Source organism: Ursus arctos, unplaced genomic scaffold, assembly GCF_023065955.2.
Source record: "Ursus arctos isolate Adak ecotype North America unplaced genomic scaffold, UrsArc2.0 scaffold_7, whole genome shotgun sequence".
NCBI classification, from domain to species: Eukaryota; Metazoa; Chordata; class Mammalia; order Carnivora; family Ursidae; genus Ursus; species Ursus arctos.
This window is the reverse complement of record NW_026623089.1, coordinates 21,069,575-21,085,403: the sequence shown is the minus strand read 5'-3', so window position 1 is coordinate 21,085,403 and position 15,829 is coordinate 21,069,575. Positions and strand designations below refer to the sequence as shown.

Sequence of the window (15,829 nt, the reverse complement as noted above, 5' to 3'; positions counted from 1 at the left end):
GTAGTTAAGAGGAAGGGAGAACAAGAAGAGACCATGAGAAGAATAAAGTCTTTGATACTTAAACCCCAAGAGAGGGGCATCCAGAAGCTGCAAAGTAACTATATAAAAATTAGATGAAAAAAATGAACCCTTTCTTTTAGGTTACAGACCTCACTTTGGATACCCATAGGACTCTGGAGTGAGAGTCTGATTGCTGACTCTTTCTAAACCCATCACCCCCAACCACTCTCCATGGAGAGCTTTCTCAGGTCCTGAGACTTTTAATTCTGACACTCATAGCAATGAATTCAGATGGGTAGCAGACTTTCATTCACTGAGACTAGAAAAAATTAGATTCCTTAATATTTGCACTATCTACTACTGCAGCTAGAAGTTTACATGAAACACAGTAACTGCTCAATAAATATTTGAGGAATGAATAAATGACAGGTCTGGCTTTAACAACCTGCCGGATCTGAATTGGCTATCCAGAGGTCTCTCTCTCTAACAGAAAGAAAGTGAAATAATCAGTGAGAAAGCTCTTAGGTCTCTAAATTGCTCACAAGGGAACTATTACATGAAATAAAGTATTCCTACAAAAACAAAAATTTAAGAGGATAGAGGTAGAAGTAGAGGATATGAGTCAGTGTTTATTAGCATAATTTAATGATGCTTACAGATGCTTATAGAAGGAAAATAAAGTGGGAAATACCTTAATACCACAATCCATCTGGAAGTTTCAGTTATATTTTACACAGTACTTTATATCTTCTAAACATAATTCAGTTAAAAGGGTTTGGGTTGATAAAAATAATAACTAACGTTTATTGAATCACCGATATGTACTAGCACCATGATTTACATAAAAGGTCTCATTTCATATTTTCATTTACCTCAGTAGGTTGCTTTATGATACCACAATTCACAGGTAAGAGAAATTAAGACTCAACAGGTTAAATAACTTGCGTAAGTTCACGTGACTAGTAGAAGGGACTCTAGAATTCTAAAACAGGTCAATTGACCACAGAGCCCATATGATTAACTCCTACACTATTTGACTTGACTTTCTGAACAACAGTAGTACCAGGTGCCAACCATTCTGACCTCTACTGAGGTCTTGATGGAAGAACAATTACTGAATATAATGGAAACGCTTGGATGGGGACTACTTCAAATGCATGATTCACTTTCCTTAAGTCCTATGCCTCAAGATACTTAGATATAACAAAAGGTATATACCATCCATTGCGGAAAGCATGAGACTGCTTTGCTTTGCAATTCTTAAGATAGGCAAGATGGCCATCCCATAGACCTTCATAGCTATCCCTGGGACAGTTCAGTTTTATTTCTGTTCTATTATAGTTGAGGGTCCTATGGTCCTTCTACCTGGAGAAAATTTTCCAGAGCAAACTAGTCAGTGATAAAACCAGGATGAGAATTTAGTTCTGCCAACTCCCTAGCTATAGATATTTTGATGATATTAGATGTTTAATCTTTTTCTTGAAACATTTCAGAGATGAGAAGACAGATTTGTTGACCTCAGTGATCTGTGACTGCAATAAAGTCGCCACAGGAGGTTGTTATCCATTGATCCAAAATAAATTCTTAATAGAAAGATTATTTTTTTTTTCTCAAAGAGGAACCAAGAAGGACTCTTTCTCTTCTCTAGACTTTGGCATTTATAACATGGCATTTATAACATGTAACATAGTTACAAGCATTATGCAGTCTTATTCCTTTGCAGACTGAATCCTTTGGAGAAGCCATTATTTTGGCCTCCAATATAGAATGATAGATTCTGGAATAGGGGAAAGGTTATCCTTATACTCAAACAACAGCATATCTCTGCACCACAGTAAGAAAAGTCAAAACAAAAAGAAAAACAAACAAGAAGTTTTGTTTTGTATTTTTTTTTCTAATTGTGATTTCCCCAAAGCTTCCCAGAAACAACCAAAATTTTGGGATTTTCATGCAGTATCATGCAGTCTTTTAAATCAGGCTATCATTAGAAATTAGTCCAGCAATTTGCTGAATTGTTCCTACTTTTCTGTTAGACACAGCTTTTATCTGACCATCAGTCTGTTATCTCCCACACAGCAGTCCCCACTTAACACCACATGCAGCTGCTTCATTTTACAATGAAATGAGCTTCAGTTTATTGATGAGAAATCTCCCTGAGAAAGAAAGAAGACAAAAAGGATCTTAAGACAATTGAGATGAAAGACCGCAAATTCTAGGTTAAAACTTGGCATGTTTTAGAAGGAGCTAAACTGAGTGGCCATTAGATAAATGGTATCAACATCTTGTTCCTTGAGGGGGGAAGGTAAAGAGTAGAGGGGAAATGAACCAACAGAGGCAGCATCAAAAAGGGGGAAAGGATCCTAAAAAAGTTTTTCTGCTCTGAATTTAGCACTTTGAGATACAGCTCATTTCTATGTATTCTTTTATCGCCAAGTACACAGTCAGGATTCAAAGAGACTTGAAGGTCTTTTATTTCAAATGTTACTAATTGTCTCTGACACATTCCAACCAAGTAGTTGTTTAGCCCATGTTTAAATAGCACCTGGAACGTTAAACGTATATATAGCCTTGCTCCTCAGCTCATCCCTTCTTTAAATGTTCTGATGATGCTTCTTCTTCATGAACAAAGTTTAAGTGGGATTCTCAACTATTTCAACAAACTTGAAATACTGTCATTTTCTGATAATCAGGGACTTGAAAATTAAAACAGCAAGATGTCATTTTATAAAAAGTAAATTAGCAAAGTATATTTCTCAATGATGATACCCAATGCAGATTCACAACTTTTCTTGATCCTATCAGAGATATAACTGGTAAAAGACACACACACATATACATAGGGAGAGTGAGAGAGGGAGAGAGAGACAGGGAAAGTTACCTACAAGAAAGACAAGATGCAAACACCGGCTTGAGTTGGGTTGGAAAGTGGGTGAAGGACAAGAATGCATGGTGCGAAAGTTTAAAGCCCCTGGGATGACTGAAATTAGAGGAGTCAGCATTCTCTTTGAGATTTTTTCTGTAATAATCTCAACAGGTGCTCATACAAAGATTGTAGAAAGTCCTAAGAAAATGTCCCCCATTAGGCAGACCTGGGAGAGAACAGCAATCACATCTAGTGAGGCACAGGACTCCACTTGGACATGCCTTCCTCTCCTATTGAACAAATGCCTGTATCTGAGTTAGAAGATGCTGTGTGTTGGGGCACCTGGGTGGCTCAGTCGGTTAAGCGTCTGCCTTCACCTCAAGTCATGATCCCAGCGTCTGGGGATCAGGCCCCACATCTGGCTCCCTGCTCAGTGGGGAGCCTGCTTTTCCCTCTCCCTCTGCTTGTGCTCACTCTATCAAATAAATAAAATCTTTAAAAAATGATATAAAAAAAGAAGATGCACTGTGTTGAATGGTGCCTTCTCCCTTCATGAATAAATGTCCATGCCCAAATCCCTGAACCCTATGAAAATTATCTTAATGGGGAAAGATATGATTAAATTAAGGATTTTTGAGAGGAGCAGTTTAATTGGGATTATCTGGGTGGGCCCTTGTAATTTTAAACCCTGACAGTTGCTTCTTTTTTTTTCCTTTTCGTAATGCAAGTGCCTGATCTAAGCTTTGATTGCTGGGACATCCATTTCAAAGAGGCATCCACTTAAAATGAATAAATGCATTGCAAGAAACAGGACTAGATAAAGTGCCAGGCCACCTCTCACGATTGAGGCTCCTTTTAGTTTTATTTATTTATTTAGGAAAAATTATTTATTTATTATTTAGGAAAGCGAGAGAGCACGAGGGAGAAAGAATCTGAAGCAGACTTTGCAGATGAGCACAGAGCCCAAGGTGGGGCTGGATCCCACAACTTCAAGATCATGACCTGAGCTGAAACCAAGCATCAGACACTTACCGACTGAGCCACCCAGGCGCCCCAGGTTTTAAATTCACCAGTAAGAAAGGAACCTGTGAAACCCTAGGCCTTCATCCTTGACCTCAATTAAAGCAGAACCAGCTGCCCATGTACTCTCCCTGCTCCCTGGCTTGACCTCGCTGTGTGACCCCAGGTGAGCTGTGTCATTTCCGGGTCTTGTAAATAATAAACCTCCATATGTTTCAGAGTTTCCTGACGGTTGTTGATGAAGGGCATCTTGCAATCATAATAAGAACCACAAGGGCCTATCCGACCACAATATCTGTTATCGATACGCTGAGACCTTCACAAAACAGCCCTCAATGCAACAACGTGTATTCTCACAAGACAGACAGCAGAGAAGAAAACACAGCGAGGAAAGAATGACGTGAAACAGAGGCAGAGACATGCTAAAAGCACGGAAATATTAGGGCAGCCACCAGAAATTGGAAGAGGAAAGGGCCAGATTCTTCCATAGAGCCCCTGGAGCGAGTGTGGCTCTGCTGGATTTCAGATTTTGAACACCCAGAACTGTGAGGGATGGAATTTATTACTTTAAACCACGAAGCCTGTGGCAATTGCTGCAGCAGTCTCAGGATCCTAGTCCAGAAGGGCAGCAAACACTGATACGCTAAGGACAGTAATGAAACCCTGGAGGGAAAACCAGAAAAAAAATTCTACCCCTGGAGGATGGGCAGGGATAGGTGCTGGACCCACAACAACAGCCAAGGGGTGTTAGGAGCACTGACAGGACCACAGACCCAGGGCCATGGTGTCACTGAGACTGAGGCTTTATCAGAATAACCTTTATCAGAATAACCACATAAGGCCCTACCGCCTGCCATTGCTGAGGTAACAAGCATCGAGTAACAAGTAATCGGGAAATCATGCCTGAAGGGGTAGGAGAGGGACGAGAAGGTGGGAGACCTGGGAGGTCTTGTTGAGATGGAGAACAAAAGCTCCACGTGGAATAGACACTGAGAAAAGCTATCTGGCAAATAAGCCCCTGCTTTAAGCACAAAGTTTAGCTAGAGGAATTTGAAGCCTGTGGCAACTGAGGATAAACACAGGGACCACAAACTTCAAATCCCAAGTTCCAATTAGAATAACACCAAACTTCACTGTAAAGTCCTAGCAGAGGGAACATTTTACCCATAAATATCTTATCTAGCATGAAACTAGTTACCTCAGTCTCCACTGTCCTTCCCAAGATAGTCACCTTGCTACAGAATATTAGGAGTCCTACAAAAAGTAAGAAAGTACAACACACTTTCAAAAGACAAAGCAATCATCACTACCAGACTCAGATCTGACAAAGATTGAAACTATTCTTCAGCAGATTTAAAATAATTATAAAGGATAGGTGCCCAGGTTTAAAAAGGTGGAAAGCAAGCAAGATCAGAGGAGTAGTGTCAGTAGAGAGATGGAGGCTATAAGAGAGATTCAAATATAAATGCTTCAAATGAAAAATATAGCAACTAAGATGAGGACTGCTTTTGAGAGGTTCATCAGAAGACTCAATAGTGCGAAAGAATCAATGACTTTGGGAATTTTCAGCTGAAAGACTCAGAAACAAAAAGTGAAAAGCTAAAAAAAATAAAAATGAAAACAAAACAAGAACAAAAGCAGTGTAACTAAGAGCTCTGTGACAATATCAAGTGCTCTGAGTAACTGGAATCCCAGAAGAAAAAGAGAGGTTTGAGCAGGACAGAGTACAAACCTGAGGAGGTAATGGCTAAGAACTTTTTAAAATTTTGGAGATCTAAAAAGCTAAGAGAGTGCTGAGCTTTATCACCCTGCAAACACACATACAGCCCTACACCTTTCTTATTTAAATTGTTTAAAACCAAAGAGAATATCTTGAAAGCAACCAGAAACCAAAAGAAGTTATTGAATGAGGACACAGATAAGAATTATAGTAGACTTCTTGTTCAAAATCACACAACCTAGAAGAAAATGGAATGGTATCATTAAAGTGTTTAAAAAAAAAAAAAAGAGTTCAATAAATACAACCGTCAACCCAGAACTATAAAGAGCAAAGGAAAAGTAAACACGGATTCAGAAAATCCAAAACAAAAATTGAGGGTATTCCTTACCAGAAGATACACGCTATATGAAATGTCAAAGGGAACTTTTCAGAAAAACAACCTGATAGTAATTGGCAACTTGGGTCCACAGAATGAAATCACCAGTATTGGAGATGGCATAAATGGAAGTAACATGAAACTCATTTTTCTTATTTTTAATTTTTCTAGGAGATTACTGGTTGTTTACGGCAAAAATAGTAATAATGCATTTTATATTTATGACATACGTAAATATAAAATATATGATAATAATGGCACCAAGTATTAATGACACCAGTATTATTCTAAGGCAGGACTTGGAAAAATACTGTCATAAATATTGGGTTATATTATTCGAATGTTAATTCTGATTGTTCAGAAATGTTAAAGGAAATTCTTCAGGCATGAAAAATGTGTGTATTTATAGAACATGCAAAATATATGACAGCAAAAATACAAGGATGGGAAGACTTGAGACTACACAGTTGTATGATCTTAAATTACATATTCAAGCTGTATAACATTCTTTTAAGGTAGTATTTAATTGAATAAAGATATATAATGTAAGATGTATAATCCTAGGAAAACCATTACACTTTTTTTTAGAGTTTTAATAATAAGTCAATAGAGGAGATAAAATATAATCATAAATATGTCCAAATAATCCAAAGGAAGACAGAAAAATAGAAGAAAATAAACAAAAGTAAATGGAACACATACATGAACAATATGGCAGACTGTAGTTCAATTTTTTCAGTGATCATATTAAATGTGAATTATGGAGGTAAATACATGACTCTATGCATTTTTTCCCCAAATGATAGAACTGTACACCACATAGAATAAGTTTTACTGTTCGGATTTTTTTTTTTTCCAAATCTACCAGGATATGCAGGGATTTCAAGATATAGTAAAAACTGTGAAAAGCAATTCTGTGTTGCCAATGAATCATCTCACTCCTCAAAAGGGGATGGGAAAGAAAGGAGCTGACCTAAGTAACTTTGGAAACAGTGTTTTGATTGTGTATTATAAGACTTAAAGACAACTCACAGAAACTGTATTCTGGTTGGTCAATTTGTTTAAGAGTTAGCAACTCTGTGTGTACACTAGTGTGAATGAGAGTTAGTTCCTCATTGTCAGAGAAAGAAGCTGTAAGAGTAAAGACTAGCGTAAATGAGCCCCGAATTGCCAGATTGAAATCAGGGATATTATTACAAACCTTTTTTTTATATATAAATAGTATATGCAAATAATTCTTTGGAGGTGGGTTAGTAAACATTTATATATTTGTCAGGTCTGTTCACTAGAAGAACCAAGGAGCTGTGTCACCACAGTAGCCATAAGAACACCTAACACCAGGAACCTGGACGGCTCAGTCAGTTAAGCATCTGCCTTCAGCTCAAGTCATGATCCCAGGGTCCTGGGATTGAGTCCCCCGTGGGGCTCACAGCTCAGTGGGGAGTCTACTTCTCCCTCTGCCCCTCCTCCCACTCATGCTCTCTCTCTCTCTCTCTCAAAAATAAATAAATAAAATCCTAAAAAAAAAAAAAAAAAAAAAAAAAAAAAAAAACCTAATACCTACAACTTAGTTTCTGAATTCCATGTTCCGACAAACACAATCTTCTTGGAGAGATGATTATTTTCAGGACTGAGACAAGCAAAACACAAGATGACTCCAGAGTATCTTGTGGTATGCAAAATAAGGGAGTCCCTCCCCACTCTTCCAAATAGAATGGGAATAGGTTGAAAGAACACAGGAACTAATCTGAAAGAGCTCCAGTGGTCGCAACTAGAAGAATTTGAGCAACATAAATAGCAAAAGTTTGGATCATAATCCAGGGACTAAAATACATATCCATGGATCCATGTTAATATAAGTACATAAAAGATAAATGAATAAATGGAGGCAAAAGGATAATTCTTCCTTACAGAGTAGTCTCAATATAGAAGAAATAAGGAAACCAGAAAATCACTATTAAAATAACATAGTAATATTTGCTTTGGTTCTTGAAGTGCATGGTTTCAAGGTCTTTGTAACAACAAGAGGAGACAGGATACTGATGTATTTTCAAAGCATTCCCACCCCCAAGTACTTATTAATCGCAGGAAAATAGTTATATAATACCTTCCTATATGATACCCTGAAGCAGTCCCATCACTTAACATAATGAATATTTCAATTTAATCATTAGAAAATATCACACACACACACACACACACACACACACATCACACAAACTCAGATTGAGGGGTATTGTGCAAAATAACTTACTAGTACTCTTCAAAACTTCGGAGTTGGTAAAAACAAAATAAAACAAGAAAAGATTAAGGAACTATTACAGATTGGGGGAGACTATGAAGACGTGAAAACTGTATGCAATGTGGGATTCTGGAATTTTCTTAGTTTTGAAGGATATCAGAGTAAAACTAGCAAAATCTGAGTAAAATCTGTAGTTTAGTTAACAGTACTTTACCAAGGGTAAACTTCTTAGTTAATTGTAAGATGGCTATGCATGATGTTAAAATTAGGAGAAATTGAATAAACAGTATTTGGGAACTCTTGCTACTATTTTTGTAACTCTTCTATAAATCCAATTATCTCAATGTAAAAAAAAAATATGAAGCAAAGTCTTAACATTTGTGGACTTTAAAAACTAACACACTTATTAATTATATTTGGAAAAGTTAGGAAGTTAAGCAGGTAACTAATTAGGTTAGGCAAAGCGAGTTGGTTTGGACAGGTAACTAGGGAAATAAATAGGTAGAGAATTAGAATGAGTCTCGAGACTTCCATTCCTTCTCCCACACGAGCTCTTTGACCACAGCCATAATCCACAATCTCAGACAAGGTACCAAGTGTGGAGGGCACAGTGGGACAGGTTGAGACTGGGGAACAAGAGTACATGGTAACAACTTGAAGGCAGAGGTGAGGACATCAACTACTGTGTCTAAACTTTCCATAAACTAAAAAACATATTAAATATCATACCTTACCACATAGTGTCTGTCAATACTGCATGCCTGGAATCCCAAATTTCACAGCACTCTGTGATACCTCTGATTCTTACATAGAAATTCTTTGCCCCAAGGAACATGTAACCAGCTTCCAGAATCCCTGCCAGCCAAGCTGCACAGCTATTTGGGTATAAAACTCAGCGGGAACTAGAATAAAAAAGAAAGAATGAATGAAATGCAGCCAGGCAGGCAGGAAGAAAAGATGGGTGGATGGATGGATGAATGGATGGATGGAAGGAAAGAAGGAAGGAAGGAAGGAAGGAAGGAAGGAAGGAAGGAAGGAAGGAAGGAAGGAAGGAAAATGACAGATTACAATCAACACAGTCAGAATACTGATTCACTTCAAAGACTGAACAACTTAGTTGAACAATCCTCTTTGAAATGGTACAGGAAATTCAAAGCTTTAACCAATAATAATTGCTTTTTAAAATCTTTTTAATTATTTTTTTGCTGGTACTTTTCCTTTATTTTATAAATATGGAAATCAGCAGTCTTTAAGTTAAAAACAATCTCCATATCCATTTGTCCCATCATAGACACAAAACACTGTAAAGAAATCAGCAATCTTACCAGCTGACTCAGCACTGGTTGGGAGAATTTATGTAGCTGTTTGCAACCAGGCCAATGGTCTATGATCATCAAGTAGTGAATGTGCTGGGTGTGATGACTCAAATTTATTAACTAGATTTACACAGTACACGCTGTCCATTTTTTCTTTATATTTCTCTTTTTTTCATTAAAATATTACATAGGAATACAGGCCTATGATGAACATAAGTATATTTATTAGCAGTCTTTGGCCTGCTTAGCCTTCATCCACAAAAAAAAAAAAAAAAAAAAGGATGAAGAAAAATCAAACAGAAGCTGTTTGAATGCTGCATGTGTTAGAAAAAGTTACCAACTTTTTTGTTCACAGTTCAAAACATTCAAAGAGAGGCCCTTGCTGATTTTGAACACTTATAATTTGAAGAACAGAGTTGGATAAAGAAAATGAGGTACAGTTGTTTATATTAGGGAATACAAATAAATACGTATATTGAAATTTTTAAGCTGCCTAAGACAGTAATATGCACTGTGAAGACACTCACAGTTAGGGCAGTAGCCACCAAGAAACCTCCCCTCCCCACCCCCCGCCCCTGCTCTGCTATCTTCACCCTTATTACCTCACCCTCACAGGAGGGACACGAGAAGTCTAAACACATTCGATGCAAGCAGAAATGTCTGGTACCTGAGACCTGCCTCCTATTAGGATGCTTGACCTTTACTAACAGTGCTCCCATTTTGTGTATTTGACCATAACTGAGTCACCTAGCCCCCCTCGCTGCAAGGAAAGCTGTCAAAGGGACAACACCATCATTACACTTCACACTGCACTCCTACTCCCAGCCCCGGGAAGGAGCAAACGTTGCTTTCGGGAAGCAGCACTAACACTAGATAGAAGGACTACTGAGGCGGTGGGGGTGGGGGCAACAACGAAGAGTACCTCCCAAGGCTTTTAATCTGACTCAATGCCCTGATCTATCTAGGACTCTGACAGAGACACCAAGTTGCAAAAGAGTCATGGGATGAGCCTTCCTAATATCCACCTTTTAAAGGTTAGGTGTGTGCCCCATGCTATTTATTAGATTGAAACAATCAGGATGAAAGTAAGCCATCTAAATCAGCTTTGCCAAATGTCCTCTCCTGAAGATTCGTCCTGAAATGAGGCCCAAGAGAAAAATGCTCCTGTTGTCAAATACATTGAAGCGTCTTACTGTTCGGTAGTATGTGAAAGCCTCTGGCAAGTCCTAAAGTTAAATATACTTAACATAAAGTTTCCCAAATGACAAAACATACTTTTTGTGACACGTATTACCACTCTTTAGAATTAATTTGGACAATATTGGTAAATATTCTCTCACAAGCCTGGAAGGCTAATCCTTGTTTTCTGCAGAGGAAAATTTTCTGTAGAGGATTTCCCAGTAAATCCACTGATTTCAGCTCATTGTTAACAGTGCTGCTTGTCAAAATTGTTTGTATTTTTCCTTATTATTTCAGTTCAAGAAATTGGATCAGGTTGGAATGAGTAGGCAGTCTTATTCTCTGACAGAATCCGATAGGTTTTACAGAGTAAACTGAAATTTAAAAATATGACATCTTGAATTATAATATGGGAAAATAAATACCATGTGAGAAATTTAGAGAGATTCTGAAAAAGTAGAAATAGACAATATGTTTTGTGATTCCTCAAATAAAAATTCCATGTAGCACACTTTAAATATGACCCTTTTTTACAGCCTAGATTTGTTTCAAGAAAAGGAAGAGAAAAGCCACTCAGAGGATCTCTAATGACATTTTATTCCACGCCTTTCTCTCACCTCTGTCCCCCTTCAGCCCTTACTGCCTACTGTCTTAGAGTAGTCAAATCCCAACTAATCAGAGTCTGAAAAGTAAAGATGGGCTATGTCTTAGGGTTCAACATTATTGATCCCCATGCTCATGACCTGACATGTTAATGGGCATAAAATGTGTTCTCTTCTGAATATTCTAAGTCCACATTTCAAGGGATGGACTGAGGAGAAACACAAGCATTTGTTGGCACACATGTGGGGGGGGGAATCACAATAAAATCAGTTAGACAAACACTTGGTCCAGACGTGAAAGTTAGAAAATGTTAAGAATGGAACACAACCACCACAGAAATCCCGTTTTACTTCAAAGATAAAGACGTGGCTTTAAAGTGTGATGAGTTACCTACAAGTATTAGGCTTCCCCCTTGTATAGTTAAGTAACCAGAACTTTTCAATATGCCTGGAAAACTTTTTCCTACAAATATTAAACTCAAACCCAATGGCTGTAAGGAAAGTCAAAATCTTAAGACCTTGCAGCATTTTACTATGAATTCTGACTGCAAAAGGACAGGTCTATCAGAGCTTTGGAGTCTAGATGTCTATATTAAAACCCACACTTCCCTCTGATGGGGTGTCACCCTCAGTCTCACATTAGATGATGTAGGTTAAGTGGAAAGCACACACAGGGATAGAAACCTTGGTACCTGGGAAAGATCCAATGAATTCATGTTAGAAGGGGAAATTCTGAGGATTTAATGTAATTGTCATCTTGAAGTGGTCAACTTTCCATCCCACCAGAATGTCCACATCAGTCAGATCCTTTCAATCTTATGTTACCAAATGCAGCTTTGGAGTTTCGCTATCTTAGAATCACCTCCATATTCTAGGTCTTCCACATCTGTCTCTTCCACAAAGCTTCCCTGGCCCTCGCAGCCCATGCGTTAGGGAAGTTAAGGGACTTATTCAAGGGTGCCCCACTAGTAAGTGGCAAAGCTCAGATTTGGCCAAGAGTCTATCTAAATCCAAAGTCCATTATGATCTTAATTTCCTCAAACAGAAATAATGCTCTGCATCTTCCCTAGGAAAAGGTGGAGTTGTAAAATCTAATCCAAATGGTATAAGTGCACAGTCTACACCCCTGATGATCTCTTACCCTGCAGAAGACATGCTGGGACTGGTGTCTAGACTCCACTGAGTGAAATCTACCTACTTTCCCATAGTCCCCACTTGTCAGCCTAGAATTACTGTTGTGTTGCTGATTCAAGGGAGGAGTATCGTGGAGACAATTTGGAGGAAAAAAACAGTCTGGGCACTTCACAGTAATGTCCCTATAGATGGTCAACTAGTGGCTTTATTGGCAGTTTCGAAACAACATTTTGGACATGCCTCAAGCAAGCGATTACTATAAAGTGAGATTCAAAATCCAATCAACTTTATGAGGCAGCTGACACATTGACTTCACTGTGACATGTTCATGTGAAAAAAGCATCACAAAAACAGCTCCATTTATTTCTGGCAAGTGTTAGCTTCTTAACAAGTGCCAGTTATTTTATGGAAGGCACAAGATGCTAGAAGATCCTTTCCAAGAGAAATTCCAGTTCCTTTCCAACTTATACCAAGCTACTAAGCTACTCCACTGGACTTAACTGGGGACAAACATATTTTAAATCACTGTTTTCGGGGCGCCTGGGTAGCGCAGTCATTAAGCGTCTGCCTTGGGCTCAGGGTGTGATCCCGGCGTTGTGGGATCGAGCCCCACATCAGGCTCCTCCGCTATGAGCCTGCTTCTTCCTCTCCCACTCCCCCTGCTTGTGTTCCCTCTCTCGCTGGCTGTCTCTATCTCTGTCAAATAAATAAATAAAATCTTTAAAAAAAATAAATAAATCACTGTTTTCACAAATCATTTTCATCTGTGTGCACTTTTAAAGTTATTAGCTATTATATTTTCAGTTAAAAAAAACTAGATTGAGGATTTAAACAATTTACTTAGAAATATCATTTGGAAGGTGGTACTATCACTGCTACCATATTTAATTGTCTTATAAGAAAATGACCTAGCAGAAAATCTACATAATACATTCAATTCCTTATTATTCCTCCAGCACACCTCAATTAATCCTTACCATAACACTCAATACATCTATTAATTAACCTTTAAAGAATTAAAGTGTCCCAAGGATATTTTTAATTAAAAAAATTATGGATCAAACCAATCTTCTCAGTGGTGATTTGTAGCTCAGTATTGCAATTGTACAGTTTCCTTCTGACTTTGCTCTAAAGATCCATCACTCTTTATAGCTCAGTTCATAGGTTCTCATCCACTCTCCGGATAGAATCCCTCCCTCCTCTGGACTCCCATAGTCTTTTGTTTATTCTTGTCCTAATACATTTATAATCTGACTTGCTTTTGAGATACTAACTCTAAAAGACTGCAAATGCAATGAAAACATATGGGACTTTATTAATCTTTGCACCCTCCACCACATCTAGAAAGAACATAATTATCCTAAAATATAATCATATTGAAATGAAGTAACTCGGTATCCATCTTACTAAATGAGAATATGTTCCAAAACCCAGTACTTTGATAGGCAGCATTATTTAGGTGATCAAACACCTTCAAAAAATAGTCTGAATCATACAAAAACAGATTAATACAAGCATAATATTTAATATCAGGCAGCCTGAGATTTCAACTCTGCCAGTTACTATCTAAGACTGTGGGCTATCGTTAAAGCTCTGGAAGTCTTGAGTTTTCAATCTGTAAAATGGATGATATTAATGCAACACAGTTCTGAGGATTATTGTGAAGAAATACAGTGCCTACCATAGAATCAATTACCGATGTACGGTCATCATTTATATTCACTTACATAAATCAGGGTATCCTCTCTGCCTCGGTCAAGACAGCCTAAGGTAGTTGATTTCAAAGCACGGACTTTGAATGAACAGTGTTGGCATCATCCAGCAGCTTGTTAGAGATCCTCACATCCCTCACCGAGCTACTAAATGAGAAACTCTGGAAGTGGGCCCAGCAATCAGTTTAAAAAGTCCTTCAAGTGATTCTGATGAACACTAACATTTGAGAAGCTACTCTCAACCCCTAGTGGCTTAAAAGGTTTATTTCTCTTGGATAGTACACGCCCATTCGCTGGGAGCTCTGCTCTGAGTCAACCTCAATGGAAGGCCAAACCTGAAGTTTTCTCCAGCACATGTTACTTTCATTTACATTTCATGATACAAAACAAATCTAAAAGCCACACCTGATTACAAGTGCAATCTTCAAAGACACCCAGAAGATGAAGAAAAAGAATATGTACGGAGACCCCCAATGACAACCGCGGTTGCTTCCAGCTTTTTGTTTTCTTCCCTTGGTGGAAATGGAGCTTCTGGTTAAGTCAAATGCTAATATTTTGATCTTGCCTCAAAGGAGTGAGGAGGTTATCAACCTCCACTCATGTAGAAACCTGAATGAAATACTCTGCTGCTTTAAAAGGGGCACTTTACCCAATTGTCATCAAGAAACTAAATTATTGGGTTAAAATTTTCTCAAGCTTAAGTCTTTCTTTCATAATTATTTAATCCTCAGAGGTTGATTCAACTTGCTAATATTGGATCTAATATACATGACGCCTGATACAGACTGAAATATTTGTATTTTATTGATATTTCAAGATACTCTGTAGAGACCCCTATAACCTCTAGGCATTCCACCTCTGCCAGGTGAAGGTGTCATAGTATCACCCCTGCCACCACAAATGGTCAGCACCACACCTTCCTTTCCTTCCTTCCTTCCTTCCTTCCTTCCTTCCTTCCTCTTTTCTTTTCTTTCTTTCTTTCTTTCTTTCTTTCTTTCTTTCTTTCTTTCTTTCTTTCTTTCTTTCTTTCTTTCTTTCTTTCACAAAGGCAGCTGAAGTGTTAGAGTTGACCTGTGTACCATTTGATCCAAGATTCTGCTTTAGGCATCGCCATATGCCTACTCTGTTTCACAACCTAGCTATAGTCTTAAAAAGCTACTTATAGAAATTGAGCTTTAGCAAATTAGACTCTTTCACAAATAGAAGAGGCCCAAAATATGCAGTATAATAGTTTAAAGTCTGAGTCCTTTAGTAATACTAGCCATCACCATCTAGATATACCCTGGATATATTTTCTCAAATCAACCTGTTTGGAGATATGTATATTTGCATGTGGGGGAATTTCTGCTGTTTTAGCTCATCTAGGACTAAGCAAATTTTACAAAATAATAGAGAATAAGAGAATGATCCATAATTACTTAGAATGAAGTCTCTAAATGGGAAGTTCTGGGTCAGTTAGGTAAAAGTTTTGGGAAAACTTTTGTTTTTGATTTCCTTAGCAGCCTTCCCATAGTCCTGACTCTTGTTATATCCATTTCTACACTACACTGTGATCACATTTGGATAAATAGTTTGCAATTAACAGTCAACATGTTAAGCCTACCACATTCTTAAAAGACTATGTAGGAGCACCGGATTCATGAGGAGAGCTGCACTGCGTCCGGT

The 15,829-nt window shown here is 38.0% G+C and overlaps 1 long non-coding RNA gene across 2 annotated transcripts in view; it reads right to left on the bottom strand.

The window, feature by feature from the left end:
• The window catches only part of LOC113251909 (uncharacterized), a 69,080-nt gene that overhangs the window by 10,740 nt on the left and 42,511 nt on the right, over positions 1 to 15,829 (bottom strand). For both annotated transcript variants that reach the window (XR_008958060.1, XR_006408946.3), the window contains one exon: positions 8,951 to 9,123. This is a non-coding gene — a long non-coding RNA (uncharacterized LOC113251909). The remainder of the gene's footprint in view (positions 1 to 8,950; positions 9,124 to 15,829) is intronic.